Raw genomic sequence first — 16,473 nt, forward strand, 5'->3', positions numbered from 1 at the left:
TGCTGCATGTGGTGCAATAACTGGAAACAATTGCATGTGATTATAGATTAGAAAGTAGAGGTGTTTTTGTGTTCATGTATTTAATGATGAATATAGACAGAAAACTGACTAATAATTGTATATGTACACTTAGCAACATTTCTGAGCACCTGCTCTTAATCAAGCACTTTATATCACTTTTTCATGTGATAACCCCAAATAATATTCAAGAAGGTGCTAATATCTCCATTTTATAGATGACAAAGATTATCAAGAAATTAAATAACTTCCCCAGTGAGAATTTCAAACCATTTCTGTTAAATAGTTTACCAATTAGAGTCCTTTGGGGCTTCCCCGGTGGCTCAGATGGTAAAGAATCTACCTGCAAGGTGGGAGAGACTCAGGTTGGATCCCTGGGTTGGGAAGATTCCCCTGGAGGAGGGCATGACAACCCACTCCAGTATTCTCGCCTGGAGAAGCCCATGGACAGAGGATTCTGATGGGCACAAAGAGTCAGTCACAACAGCAACTAATACTAGAGTTCTTTGGATTGAAAGCACTAGGTATTGTCTCTGCCTACATGAAGCAAATGGTAATTTTAAAAAGAAAACCAAGTTCTCAGATAATTGACCAAAACTTGGAACATAGAGGGAAAAAGAATTGGAAGTAAGAAGTCAAAGTGCTCTCATGAATGAAACAGAAATCATGTTCCACTGCTTGGAAAGAGTCAGAACCCCAAACATTTTCAGGTCCTCATTGTCTCTGACCAAGTTTTAAGATCGAAGAAGGGAGCATCCAATTTACCTACTCTGTCTTTCATGCCCTCTGCTTGCTGATGCCCCTAATTACAGACTGACTACGAGATAATGAAATGAGAAAATGTAATCCTAGTGGTAGGAAATTAGATTGACAAAGGAATGAAAATGAAGGATAGGCAGCCAAAAAGATAAAGAAAAACACTAACCAAAGCAACAAGAGACAAAGAAAACAAATCTCTATAGTCTTTGAGGTTAGACTCGTATGCAGGACAATGGTCCTGCTTTGTGCAATCCAGTCATTGTGAGTGATGGTTGTAGGTGACTTCCTAACTGCAGAAAGAATCGCATTCAAATAAAATAAATAGGGGCATCCCTGCTAACGCAGTGGTTAAAATTCTGTGCTCCTGTTGCAGAGGGCACAAGTTCAATCCCTGATCAGGAAACTAAGACACTGCAAAAAGACTAGTTTAATTAATATTTTTTAATTCATAAGAAATAAAACATATATTAGAATCTCCACAATTTTTGTTGTTTGTTTTAAATATTTGTTGAATGAATCATGCATAGACCCATGTATACCTGTGGCTGATTAATGTTGATGTATGGCAAAAGCCATCACAACACTGTAAAGTAATTTTCCTCCAATTAACATAAATTAATTGAAAAAAAGTGAAAAAAAACAAAAAAGAAATAACAATAATAACCAAAAAGATGTTATGAAAAGGAATGTGTAATTAAGCTGAAATATAAGAAGACACTTCTCTGGATTATAATCAACAAATAATAAAATATACATCTAAGACTTTAAAGATTTGGCCTCCCCTACCTGGTGGCAGCTGAATTAGGGAGATTTGGTCATTTAAATATTCGGCAAATGTTCCACATTTAAATAAATGTGGATCATCTTGTTATGTGTGCAGGATATCTCCTATTTTCTCCTCCAGATTTACCATGTGCTTCCTGGTCCCCAAATTCATCTCATATCAAAATTGCACCTTACTTGTATTCTAAGACTATTTAAATTTTACAACTTTAAAAAATAAATAAATAAATTTTACAACTTTTGTCTTCAATCTGGATATATTTTCCCTAATGAATTAGTTGTCTTTGTCATCCATGTTCTCTGTAGTAATCTCTTAGAAAACAAAAAATGTATTCTTTTCCTCTGAAGATATTCTTGTGTCTGGTATGAGTCTAGTAGAGGATAAGCCCTTAAGAAAGCTCAAACTTTTTGCTTAACTGGAATCTTATAGAAGAGTCCACGATGTCACAAAGATTTCTTGAGGTTAGACACTCTTTGTTGATATAGAAATCCTCTTAATACACCTGCCCAAATCTTCCATGCTGAATGCAAGTCTGTTTTCTCTTACTGCAATGTCAGTATGGAGTGAAAACAAATTTTCATTATATATCATAGTCAGCTTTTAAGTCTCTTCACTTAAAGATGAGGCAAGTCACATAAAAAAAAAAAATTTCATCCTCCAAAATATTGGAAACAACTAAACCATCAGTATGCCTGCAATGAATCTGCCTACAATGCAGGAAACCAGGGTTCAATGCCTGGGTCAGTAAGACCGTGTGGAGAAGGGAATGGCAACCACTTCAGTATTCTTGCCTGGAAAATCCCATGGACAGAGTTGCCTGGTGGGCTAGAGTCCATGGGGTTGCAGAATCGGACATGACTGAGTAATTTTCACTACTACTAATCCATCAGTCACAGCCTTAGTGAACAAAGAAATTTCACACTGTAATTTGAAAAATCACAAATATTAGAAGAAAAGAATGTAACAATAAATAGGTTTGTGTCTTTAATAAAGCCTGGGGTAAAGTTGCCATACTTTGGCCACTTGATGCGAAGAACTGACTCATTTGAAAAGACCCTGATCCTGGGAAAGATTGAAGGTGGGAGGAGAAGGGGATGACAGAGGATGAGACGGTTAGATGGCATCATCGACTCAGTGGACATGAGTTCGAGTAAACTCTGGAAGTTGGTGATGGACAGGGAGGCCTGGTGTGCTGCATGCAGTCCATGGGGTCACAAAGAGTTGGACACAGCTGAGCGACTAAACTGAATTGAGGGTTGCATAGTCAAAGGGGTAATTTCAACCATATGCTATTTGTCAAATGGAACAAATCAGAAATCAATAAAGACTTTGAAACTGGGAGATGTTCTCAGCTTTATCTACCTCAGAAAGCAATAGTGAGTGAAGCTTTTAAAAGTACTTTATTTTTTAGAAAAATTCTAGGAAGAGCAGAGTTTAGTTGAAGAACTATTTACTAGAAGTCCAAATCCCAAAATTCCTAACTTCACTTAAGAAATCTCTGTAATAAATCTATGGAAAGTAATGTAAAATCATGGGATTCAAGGTTCATTCCCAGCATTTATTGACTGTGTGAAGTCACATTTGCTGAATTTCATTCTGCTCATTCACAAGAGGGGATTAAAAATAGTGACCTCACAGGATGATTGTGACTGAAAATACTAGATCAGCGTTGCTTGGTAGAGTAGCCAACCACTAGCCGCACCAGGCTACTGAGCACTGGAGATGTATTAGTCAGAATCGAGTTGTGCTCTAAGAGTGAAATATACATCAGATTTCAAAGACCTAGTATGAAAAAGAGAATGCAAACTATGTCATTAATAAATAAATGCTGCAATGATACTATATTGGAAAAATAATATTAAAATTAATTTTGCCTTTTTCATTTCATGCTTTTTCCTTTATTTTTAATTGAAGGACAATTACAATATTGTGTTGGTTTCTGCCATACAGCAACACATTTTCATGTTTTAAAATGGAGCTAATAAGAGACTTTAAATCTATCTACATGGATCACTTTCTAATTCCAAAGGACAGCGCTAATCTAAATGAATCCCTCACGGGCTTCCCTGGTGGCTCAATGGTAAAGAATCCCCCAGTCAATGCAGGAGACGTGGGTTCATTCCCTGGTCTGGGAAGATCTCACATGCCGTGGAGCAACTCAGCTCCTGTGCCACAATTATTGAGCCTGGGAGCTACAACTATTGAGCCCATGTGCCGCAATTACTGAAACCTGCTCTAGAGTTCACACACCGTAACTAGAGAGTAGCCCCGGCTAGCTGCAACTAGAGAAAAGCCTATGCAGCATCAAAGACCCAGCACAGTCAAAATAAATAAGCAAGTAAAAATAGTTTTAAAATAAAATAAATTAGCCTGGTATGTATATGTTTACAAATAGTTTAATTAATAGCAATAATTTGGGAGCTGCAGATTTTCATTAATTTCACGTCCTTATTCTGAGTTCTGTGAATTTATCTGATGACCAATAAAGATGTATTATGAAGCAAGCGTCTTCCACTGAAAAAGTTTAGAAACAAAGGAACTTTGATTGGCTGAGCCATATACATCTCAGCAAGAGGAGTCTATTTTGATATTTTTTAGGGAATAAAGGGAGAAAATTTTAAAAGGTAAAATTGAGACATAAGAGTATCTACCAAAAATTAAAATCAATGACTTATTTGAAGTGTATGTATCATATTTATATGTATCATATGTATTTTGTAGAGTTATTATAATAACCTGAATTAGAAGACTCTGATAATCAATAAAATATTTGAAATATAACAATACTTATGTGTATATTCTTGCATGTACTGAAAAGCAAAATGCCAAAAAAATCTTGATCATTAGAAAAGTGTGTAATATTGGATAAGAACCTGTATAAAAGTGATTCTAAATTCAAGTCATAATTATTGATGGAATGCACATCAAACCTAGACGTTCATCTATCTTTATTGTAGACACACTGCATTGTCCTTTTATATACTATTTCCTGTAAGGCTGCTGAAGCACTCTATCCATATGCTTTTTAAATCCTTTATTGTTTTTAGCCTGTTGTTTAGTAAGCTGTATCCTGTTATAGCTTCCCTCTTGGCTCTAAAGTCTTAGGTAAGGACTGGTATTTATTGCTTCTTGTAACTGCCGTTAAACTTAGTATGGAACAATAGGAATTAGAGAGTCACAAAAAACATATTATATGAGCGCATGAACTATTTTGTTCTAACCTAAAATAATGTTTCCTTATTAAACCTTCTAATTTTTTAGTAATCCTGAGTGTGATAACTGGGCCTGAAATCTTGCAAATACAACATAATTCTAAATCACTCATTATACATCCATATCAACCAAATGGAATATTTCAAAAAGCTCTACTCTGCTTGATATCAGAATCAAGAGCTGAAAGTATAGTTAGTTATCTTTCAAGGTTAAGCTATGCTTTGGTTTCTTGTTTTCCTTTTCTACTCATTCATCTCCCAAAGAAGTGGACCTCTGTGAGGTTTTTCCTATTTTAACTCAACTGGGTTTTCCCATTTCCAGGATATCCTTATATATTACCTAATCTTCAGAAGAGATTTCATTAGGTTATATTTTTGATGTGCATTGTGCAAGCACACTATTTGCACTGTAGTATTCATTCTAAAATACATATTCACGTGACAGCCCATAATATCCTTGAAACAGCCATTACATTCTGTCAAATAAATAATGCGCATTTTAAAGATGGTCTTTATGTGCGATGACTCTCTTGCATTTTCATGAGGCAGATTTTTCTTTTATTCTTTAAGAAAGAAAAGCACACAAAGGAAATGAACATGCAGAAAAATATGTTGAGATAAAAGTGACACAAACCAGAAAATTCAAGCATCCTTCAGTTTCTCGCTCTTTCTACCGCTCCACCATTTTCCCCATAACATTTTATGAGAAAAAAAAAAAGACTTATGGAACTTGCATCACTTTCTGTAATCTTCTATGTGTGAATATTTGGAAGTAAAAATAAGCCGTTTTGTGTATTTTTGCACTGTTAATCAAGTTTGCATTTGAAAGGTGACTTTTTCTTTCAAAATCCAAGTTTCTTGGCAAATGTGCTTATTAAAAAAAGCTGACATTACAGCAGAGTTAGAAACTCATATTCTTGTTATTATAAAATGGCAGATTCTTCTTTCACTTGTGTATGTCAAGTATATATCGATGCATACTGATTTTCCACGAAAGTTACCTCAACTCACAAGGGAAAATGTTTAACATTCTTTCATATTTTGATCTCTTATTGGTGGCTTTAACGGCTTCTGGGAAAATAAGAAAAGTGAAAAACACTTATTGCATGCCTTCTATGTGCCAAGTACTGTGCTATACTCATTTTTATATTTTCAAATTTAACCCTCAAGACAGCTCTGCAAGGTGGATATAATTGTTATTAATATGAGCATTGTTATTAATATAATCACTATTAATATCTGTTAATAATTAATAAGAAGTACTGATGAACAGTGTCCAACTTCATAGCCTAAGCTCAAACGAAAGAAAATAAGTATATAATGCTGACCTCAGCCCAGGGGACACTGTGTTATTACAATTTTTATGTATGAGATGGACATATTTGATAACATGGTCGAGTGACATATTATTTTCTTATAAAATGTCTTCGTTGTACTACAATTATCCTTTGCTATTCAAAATTTTTTCAGAAACTCGGATAATAGTTCTTATGAAACAAAACCACTGATGAAACCAAGAAAGTTTTACTTAAACTTCTATATGACAGTTATAAGCCTTTTATTTTTGTGAACTAGCTTTTTTCCTACAGTTCAACATATTCTCCCAAATCAACTCAAAAGAAATAGTAAGAATTACCCATTAAATGGCTGAGGTTTCACATTACTTTTTTAAAAGCATGGAATAATATCAGGAAGAAATTTTATTGGGTATCAAGTCTAACTTTTATGAGAAATATGCAACATTGGAATGTTATGTAGAACCTAAGTATACTGTGGACTTCAGCAGCATAAAAGCTAAAAGGTTTAGACAAAAATCAAGATTGTTCATACCCAAAACAATGTGACAACTAAGAGCTTTTAAACAGACACTGTTCAATCTATTAAAAATCGATATTCATCACCATAACCATGGCAATATCCAAAATGGTGTCACTGGCCACATATTACCCTTTATATTCAAATTAAAGTTAGTATAAATTAAATAAAATTTTAAAATGAGTTCCTGAGTCATGTTAGCCACATTTCAAGGACTTAAAATCTACCTGTAGCTAGTGGTTCCCATATTGGACACACCAATTATTCAGCATTTCCATCATCAGAGAAATTTCTCTTGGACAGTGTCTCTAAGTAATCAATAAGGTCAATAATAATTCCCTTGGACATCTATAAGTGAGTCCACAAGTTTTAAGACACAACTGTGTTTTTCTCAAAAGAGAATGTATTAAATTTTTACTGTGATAAGGACTGAACCGCACACTCAATATCTGATAACTTATTTTTTAAATTTTGGATATATAAAGCAATTGTACCAATAGAAACACTCTAATTTATTTATGTGCTTTGATATTTGTAATCAATGATGTTAAAGAGAAATTTGTAAATGACTTTTTCAACTTCACATTGGTTTCATTGTCAATTGTTTACCTTCCCCATGTAATCATGTGAAATATCGCATATTTATATACAAAAGGTGAAGAGAAATAAAAGAATTTGATTAAAGAATGCCAAGAAATACAAATTTAATAGCTTCTTTTCCTTCTAACTTTTTTTTTAAGTATGTTTTGGTGTTTGTAAGATGAAAACATCTGATGTTCATTTAAGGCAGAAAATGTTTTTGCCTTATCCTGGTTTCAATGGAACAATTGGAACTAGTAATCATTACCAGGATACTGAGATGGTAGCTTTAATGAATAAATGTGGTATTCACAAGATATTTAGATAATAGAATGATAGGCTCATTAGCCAGTGAGCTACATGAGGCAAAAATACCATGTATTAATTCATTGATTGATTGTTTCATCCATCCATTAGCTTATTAAACCAAATATAGTTTGAATAACAAAAATGTATCAGCCAAAGATATTCTAGATTATACAAATAGAACAATAAACAAGATACAACATCTTTTTCCCAAAGATTTTACATTCTAGTGAAAAAGAAGCATAATAAAAACTAATGTCAGATATTAAGAAGGGTCACAAAGATAGCTTGGGTGGGAAAAAATACATTAGAAAGGATGAATAGATAATGCCTTGCTGAGGAGGAAAAAAATTTTTTTTAAAAAAATAGATGATAAGGACGTGTCTGTGGAAAACAAGTGATTCTGTAAAGGAAACAAATAAGAAAGACAGAAACTGGTTTGACAAATCAAGGGAAAAAATGAGGCCAGTTTAGTAAAGCATGGGAAACAAAGAGTGGGTCATAAGACATGTTTTCTCATCATTTTTATTTATAATGCCTAAAATAGTGCAAACCAAAGAACCGAACAACCAAAAAGTGTACATATGATGTTAGTATATTAAAAATATCTATGACTTCTTTTAAAATATAAAATATTTTATTCTAAAAATAAGGTGTGTAGCTTAAAAAGTTATATTAAGTACTGAAGATCTTAAGACCTTTTGTATTATAGAGACTATGACAAATTGAAGAGAAGGAAATGAGCAATTCCAATATATTTAAAATAACTTTTGAATTTGAAGATCTACAACAATAATAAAATTAGTAATATTGTATAGGAAAATCTCCCAGACTTTGAGTATCTATTACTTCCTCCAATCAACTCTCATTCTCTCAGGTAGGAGGTACTAAGATACCAAACGACATTAGTCCTGTAAGCAATAGGTTCCAACAAGGCCAAACACAGGATAAAACGGCGTTCTTTCCTTTTCTTCCCTTCGAAACGGGATGCAAACATTAACCAGGTGACACTGATGATGGAGAAAATGAATGTTCCCATAAAACCAAAGCACGCATCCTGTTTTATTATGTGCTTGAGTACATTATCTAGGATCATTATTTAATGACAGAAGTAGAATAAAATTAATACATATTCTAAAAACATATTTTGCCAAGACTGAAACACTGTAATTGATGGGTTTTCTTATATAAACATTTCTTGTCCTCATGACAAAATAGAAATATTAGAATTGACTTGCTGGAACATATAAAGATCCTAGCTAAGTCTACTTAAGACCTATTGTGATTGTGTACAAGCCACTGGTTCATAATCCACCTCTACTATCAAAGTCATAAACAACATATACAATCACCTCATCTTTATTCTTGTTCAGTTATAAAAGTATCAAGTATCAATACTAGTGCTATGTATAGACAGGCAGATACTATGTGTAATATTAAGATACACACAACTTTAGTTCTTATCTTTTTGTATTTTATTTTTTTGATTCTTATAAAGTTAATAAAAAATTCTGTGTGACAAAAGCTTACAATTGGAAAGGACATAAAGTTTGTTGACGTAAGTGTGAAGCTGTGACTTTATAGTTAATCTAGATAGAAAGCTTTCAGACATTGGGAAAATAACATACACCAATTTTTAGAAAATATAATCTCAAACTATTTCCTTATATAATTCTGAAATATGCTAAATCAAAATATGGTCAAATTAATAAAATGTATAGAGAAATTCTAAATAGTATTTATTTTCTTAAGACATCTCACCATTTAAACAAATATACCAAAATTCAGAATTCATAGCTTGAGAAGATATGGTGATGTACGTACTTTAAGTATAAAATTCATAAAAGTACAAAATTTATTATAATGCAATTATATTAAATTATTTCAGAAAAGAAAGCATCACGACTTTAAGTATATAAGAAACCAGAAATTGAAATCCATGTTTTAGGGAATGCACCTTCCTACAACATTGAAATGATGGGTACCTGCTTATGTCATGTAAATATATTTTATAGTTCATTGTTTGGCTCCTGTTATGTTTACAACAGTCCAAGAGGAGTTAACCAATAAATTACTATAATAGAATTATGGTCTGGTCAGAGGTTTGTTCTGCATGTGTGTGACTGGCATCATTTTTCTCAGAATAGACTTTAATTCTAAAAAGTGATGCATTGTTTTGGTCCTAGGACTTTATTTTCTAGACAGGAAAAAAGGATAATGGTTCTTTATTCAACTACTATAATTGATTTTAAATTAATAGTGACTGTTTCTCAAGGATCTCCAAGAGCTAAACATGGTAAGCTATTAAGTACTAATCAATTTGGTAATAAATAAAAAGTCTTTGGTATTAAATTAACCTACAACAGCATTTGAATGATATAATAAAATAAGTCCCTCAAATTAGTTTATCTATCATACATGACTAATATGTTTCCAATTCTGTAACTAATTATTTACATGTATAATGTATAACATGAGCAAATATCATATTGTATTAGGATCAATAGTATTTACTGATGAGTAGACAAAGAGTATTATATTTTAGTGGATTAAACATTTGCACTTCAACAAATAGAATCATTAGATTTGGATTTTAGAAGATATTTAGTTGTAGAATATACCTTTGAGAAATGTTTATCTTTGGAAAGAATACTGAATTAAGATCAGGATTCCTGGGTTTTAATTTTTTGGGTCTGTCACTAGTAACTCTGTGAGCTTGAGGAATTAAGTTCAATTCAATTCAATATCGCTTCATTAAATATTTATGGAACTACCTCTTTTGTGCAAGGATGGGGAGACCAAAACATATCTGAAGGCAGAGGGGAGGAATCCAGTAGAGAACAGAAGATTAAAGATGTTAGCAAGGAGAATAATTGATGCAATAAGAGTCTGAGACAGACGATAAGATAAAGAGCACAAATCTAAGGGTTAGTCTCTGTAAAGAAAAGGAGCAGGACTTCCTAAGAGATAAGAGCTCAAAAGGAAACGTAAACTCAAGATAAAGAGACATTTTGAGGTAGAGAGAAGGCAGAATGGGGACTCTCACATTGGATTGATTTTTGTCTTAGTTCAGAAGGTGCTGAAGTCATTTGTTGAGGTCAAATGCCACTTGGAATGTTGAACTAGTGAAGAAGTTTGAGACAGCCGCAGTAGAGAATGCGATAAAGAGGAAAATGAGGCGTCAAAAATTGCCAAGAAGCACTAAGTGTTAGGCATCAATTAAGTAACATGATTTGGTGTTAGTCACAATCAGTTTCACAGCCTTCTCCATTAAAGCTAAGTCAAAAGCAATGTATAAAGCATGAGACGGTCAGAAATTCCCAGTTCTACTGAAAGTACAAAATGAGGGACGGCCTAAGAATGGATGGCAATTTGCAGTTAGTTTGTGAATTTAGTTTAGTGGTGAAATTGAAATGACAGATTACAATGTCAAAGCTAAGGAGAAAAATAAAATTTGAGCTGGAAACATGGCCTGAAAAAAATGAAAGAGTTTTGGAAATATGTTTCAAGGTGAAAAAAAAAAAAAATACTGAATGAGATTCAGTTCATGTTTGCATGCATGCTCAGTCACTCAGTCATGTCCAACTGTTTGCCACCCCATGGACGGTAGCCAGCCAGGCTCCATGTCCATGAGGCTTTTTATTTTATTTTTATTTATCTTCAGGACTTTTCATTTGTTGTTGTGATTGACAAAAGCCACGCCTATCAACATTAAGCAAAGGGAAGGTTTTAATAGGATTGTTTAACTGAAGTCTGGAGAAAAGGTAGTCTGGCCTTTCAAGTTGATGGAATCAGGCAGAGCAATAGTAGACTCTATTATACTCTATCTAATTGTAGATACATTTCCAAGTTTAGCTCTTTGTGCTTTGTTGGGGTCACAGGAATGGTAAACATAAAAAATGATGGCTAGGGACTTCTTTGTTGGTCCAGTGGTTAGGACTCCATGCTCCCAATGCAGCAGGTTGAATCCCTGGTTGGGGAACTAAAATCCCACATGCTGCACATGGTCTGGCCTCAGACATAAAATAAATAAATAAAGATTAAAGTTTATTTTTAAAAATGATGGCTAGGTATCCCATTCTGAATGAAGGGAACAATTGTGGGGACTAACCTGCACCCAGCAGCACCCTAGAAAGGGTCTCTGTCAAAAATTAACACACATAGCCTTAGAATATGATAAAAGAAGAATATAATTAGAGTTTAGTTGAATAGCTACTCCATGGTGTCTCTGTTTTCCAGCATATTGTTTATTATATGATGTACTGTCAATTATGCAAAGGGGTTAACTTATATCTTTAAATTTATACTTTTATTTTACTTAGCATTCACTATGTTTTGTTGTTTTTCCTCTCTCTCTCTCTTTGTTGTCCTCTCTCCTATTTATAAACAAATAATTTTAAGAAGCAAAGATTTACTGCTGTCTAGTGAACACATCCACTCAGAGGGAAAAAGTACATGAGGGAGCACAAAGCTTGTACACTGCATTGTGTATTAAAATAAAATGACCTCAAGACTTATTTACTTCTAATGTATCTCTCTTTTATACACAATCCTAATAGATCTTTGTAAAAATCTATTAGATCTCAGAATAGAATTGGTGGTTAGATTTGGTTATTGCTGCCACAGTCAGGACTATGGCAATAATAAGATATTGGGAGAGATGACACAAAAGAGACAGAAGTGAGTAGAATGTGGACAAAAAGTCTCCCAAATGTCAATAATATCACAGTGCATCATTGTGCTATAACACAACATAATTACTATTAATCATTATTTAATATGTCCCTTAAGTATTCTAACATACTTTAAATGTATTATCTCATACAATCTTACTTTATATTGTAGGCACAATCTTTAGTTCTACTTTAAGGTCAATGAAAACACAGAATTTAACCAACCTAAAAAGGTCACACAAAGTAAGTAGGTACACACAAGATTTGAACATGGAAAGACTAACTCTAAATATCATGTTAGCAACTACACCAGTGGCATTCACTTTGATGATCTAAATTAGTCAAAAAATATATTAAAACCATCAACCTAAATGTAAAACAAAAACTATAAAACTTCTAGAAAATCTTGGGTTTGGCAATGACTTTTTAGATATAACACCAAAAGCACAATATAAGAAAGAAAGAATTGATAAAGTGAACTTCATTAAAGTTAAATATTTCTGCTCTACAAAAGATACTCATGAAAGAATGAAAACACAAATAACAGACAAGGATAAAATCTTAGCAAAACACATTTCTGATAAAGCACAATATACCTTCAATAACTTTAAAATTCAACAACAAAAAAACAAAGAACTCAATTAAAAAGTGGTCAAAAGATCCAAAAAACAGCTGGGTAGCTAAAACACTGACATTGGGGACCTCTCTGGTCTCCAATGGTTAAGACTCTGTTGTCCAGTGGTTAAGACACTATGCTTCCACTGCAGGAAGCAGCTCTTCCCTGGTCAGGGAACAAGGTCTCGCATGCTGTGAGGTGCAGCATAAAGAAAGAAATAAATAGATAAAAACATTGACAACACCAAATACTGGCAAAGATGTGGAGCAACAGGAACACTAATTCATTGCTAGTGAAATTGCAAACTGGTACAGCCTTGTTAGAACAGTCTGTCAATTTTTTAGAAAGCCAAACATTCTTCCCACGCAATCTAACAATTATACAGCTTGTTATTTATGCTTATGAGTATGTCCACACAAAAATCTGCACGTGGATATTGAGGGAAGCTTTATTTGTAATTGCCAAAACATGGAAGCAGCCATTCAATCTTTCAGTAGGTGAATGTATAAACAAACAGTGGTGCATCCATACAATAAAATATTATATAGCACTGAAAAGACATAAGCTATCACGCCATAAAGAACCTTTAATGCATATTGTTAAATGAAATAAGACAATTGGAAAAGCTACATGCCATATGATTCCACCTCAATTGCATTCTGGAAAAGGCAACTATGAAGACAGTAGCAAGATCAGCAGTTGCTGGGGTTTGTGGAAAGGAGCTGGGAGAGATAAATAGGTAGAACATGGAAATTTTAGGAAAATGAAACTATTCTGTACGGCACTGGAATGGTAGGTACAAAACATTTACATTTGGCAAATCCTGTATGATTGTATGAGACAGAGTGAACCTTAATGTAAACTGCAGCCTTTAGTTAATAATAATATATAAATATTTATTCATCAATTATACACACTAATGTAAGATGTTAATAAGAGAGGGAACTTGGGAGGAAAGGGAAAATATGGAAACCTCCTATACTTTCTGCTCACTTTTCTTGTCAACCTAAAACTGCTCTAAAAACTAAAGGCACTATTAAAAAAAAAATGTTTATGTAGGACTCTCATTTGTCAAACCAATTGTATTGGGAGCTTAGAAATAAATAGAGCATTGTATAGAGGAACTAAATTCTAAAGAGAAGTCCATAATTTTATAATAGGTAAGCTTGATTCTCAAGCTTATATCTGTGAAATGAAAATAACAGTAATTCTCACACCTAATTCAATGGTTTTATGTGAGAATCAAATATATATCTATGAGAATCAACTTGGAAAACTAAGCTGTAATAAATGCATTTCATTAAAGTATAAATGTTTATATGTATTATTTATGTTCACTTAAATTTTTTATTATTTACATAATTTACCTACTGTTAAAACTACAAAATGGGGCAGGATCTTTGGCTTTAAACTCAATCTCAATTATATGGTAGGAGTTGAGAAGTGGCTTTTGTTAGAAATTTAGTAACTCAAGGAGAGGATATATATATATATATATATCCAAGGAGAGGAGATATATATATATATACATTTATGATTGATTCGTGTTGTTGTACAGCAGAAATCAACACAATATTGTAAAGCAATTTTCTTCCAATTAAAAAAATAAAGTAATAAATGAAAAAGAAGATTTAAAAAGCTGAATAAAATCTTGCACAATAAAAAAGCAATTTAGTGACATTCCTTAGTTTAAAAGCTTGTCCAGAAAAAGTACTTCAAAAACTGAACATTTTTCCATCAAAAATAGGCATTTGCACTCAAAATTTAAAGACCAAAAACAAAAAATACAAAATAAAAATCTTTTGCTTTTTCATCACATAACACATGGACCGTGTAGCTTTTGAGCAGATATCACTATCAGAATAGACTTCCTCACTACATTTGATGAACTTTGTGTTACATAGTCTTCTGCCAAAGTAGGTGGGGTTGTTAACAGGAATTTGTATTAATACTTAAGCCATCAAAATGGAGCAGAGGGCAGGGCATGAGGGATAGCGACACTAATCACAGCTAAGTGCACAGTGTTGATCTTGAGTGTCTTTGAAGAACAAAGTGGGAAGATGGTCAGAAATGATAGATAAGGTGGGCTTGAAGAAAAGGGCATTGATACCCTGGAGGGAACTTGGTTGAGCATTTTCATCATTAACTTTTGGCCTCAGACTAGTCTTCCCCAGGAACAGTCTCAAATGCCCTCCAGCATCTTCATCCTCTGATAATAACATGCATTGTAAGAGGATGTGACCTAAAGGCAGTTTCTGTTTTCTCTTTTTCTTTCTTCCTTTCTCTCTATCCTTCCTTCCTTCCTTTCCGTTTGTCTTTCTTTCTCCTTCTGTCTCTATCTTGTTCTTTCTCCCATTTTTCCCTTTCTTCTTTCAAAATCATTTGTTAATTGAGTGTCTACTTTGTGACAGCCCTGCCAGCTGCTGAGTTTTCAGCTGTTAGTGACGTAGGGAAATCCTGGGTGGCAAGTGATAAAACTCTACAGAGAGGCAGAGAGATTACAGGAGCACTTGAGAGGAATTAAATATAGGGTGTTCCCTGAGTCTTGAAGGACAGAATGAGCTATGGACTTGGGGGGATGAGGAGGAGGGAGAAAAGGGGAAGAAAATAACTTCAAGTAGAAAAGTAAATGTCATGCCTTCCCAGTACAGCTAGAGAATGTTTATAAAGCAGTGGAAAGTCAGAGAAACAGGTCAAGATTAAACAACGAAGTGTCCTGTGACAAGAGAAAGAAGGATGTCAAATCCAATTGTAGTTCTCACAGCAGGACTGTAGGAGAACCAAAGTCCTGTGGGGTTCAGAAGGGATGATAATAAGGGTGACAAGTCAGTTCAGGACTTAACTCTGTGTAAAACACTATACCTAAAATAAAATCTGTAATATCTAAATTAATCCTTTCAATAACACTATAAACAATGATAATCTCATTATCATCCCTTTTAAAGAACTAAGGAAATTTAAAGATTAAATTTCTTAATTTTCCCACAGTTACAGTGTTAGAGGAGTCAAACTCAAGCCTTACTAACTTCTGAGACACAGCCACCAATCACTTAAAACAAGCTTGGAAAATTTATAGCTGCATTCATTTTCACTTGACGACAGATAAACATATTTATATTCATTTCTAAGTGATTGATACATGTGTAAATATTCAACAGTTGAAGATTTAAGAAAAGACTGGAGTGAAGACTAAAATATTAATAAAGCTTAGGTATATTGGGATTATAAATCAGCAAAACTGATTTAAAAATGATTTAAACTTAGATGCATGCTCAGTCACTCAGTCATGTCTGACTTTTGGGACCTCATGGACTGTAGCCCACCAGGCTTCCTTGCCATGGAGTTTTCCAGGCAAGAATACTGGAATGGATTGCCATTTTCTCTTCCAGGGAGTCTTCCTGACCCAGGGATTGAACCCGTGTCTCCTGCATCTCCTGCATTGCAGGCAGATTCTTTACTGCTGAGCCACCTGGGAATTCCCTTAAACATAGATATAAATTCCTTAATGATAACAGTTGTCAGTTTTCCACATTTCAGATCATAAATATTTCTTGTGAGTTTTTACTATTTTGGCGGGGGGCAGGGGGGATCCTTTGACTGTATTATAGATCCTCTATCTGTATTTTCTATAAATCCTTTCGTATACTGGAAATAAATTTATCATTTCCTAAATCATCACAGGCAATATTTCGTCATTTTTCTATACCTTTG

This window comes from Cervus elaphus, chromosome 21 (assembly GCF_910594005.1).
Source record: "Cervus elaphus chromosome 21, mCerEla1.1, whole genome shotgun sequence".
NCBI lineage: Eukaryota > Metazoa > Chordata > Mammalia > Artiodactyla > Cervidae > Cervus > Cervus elaphus.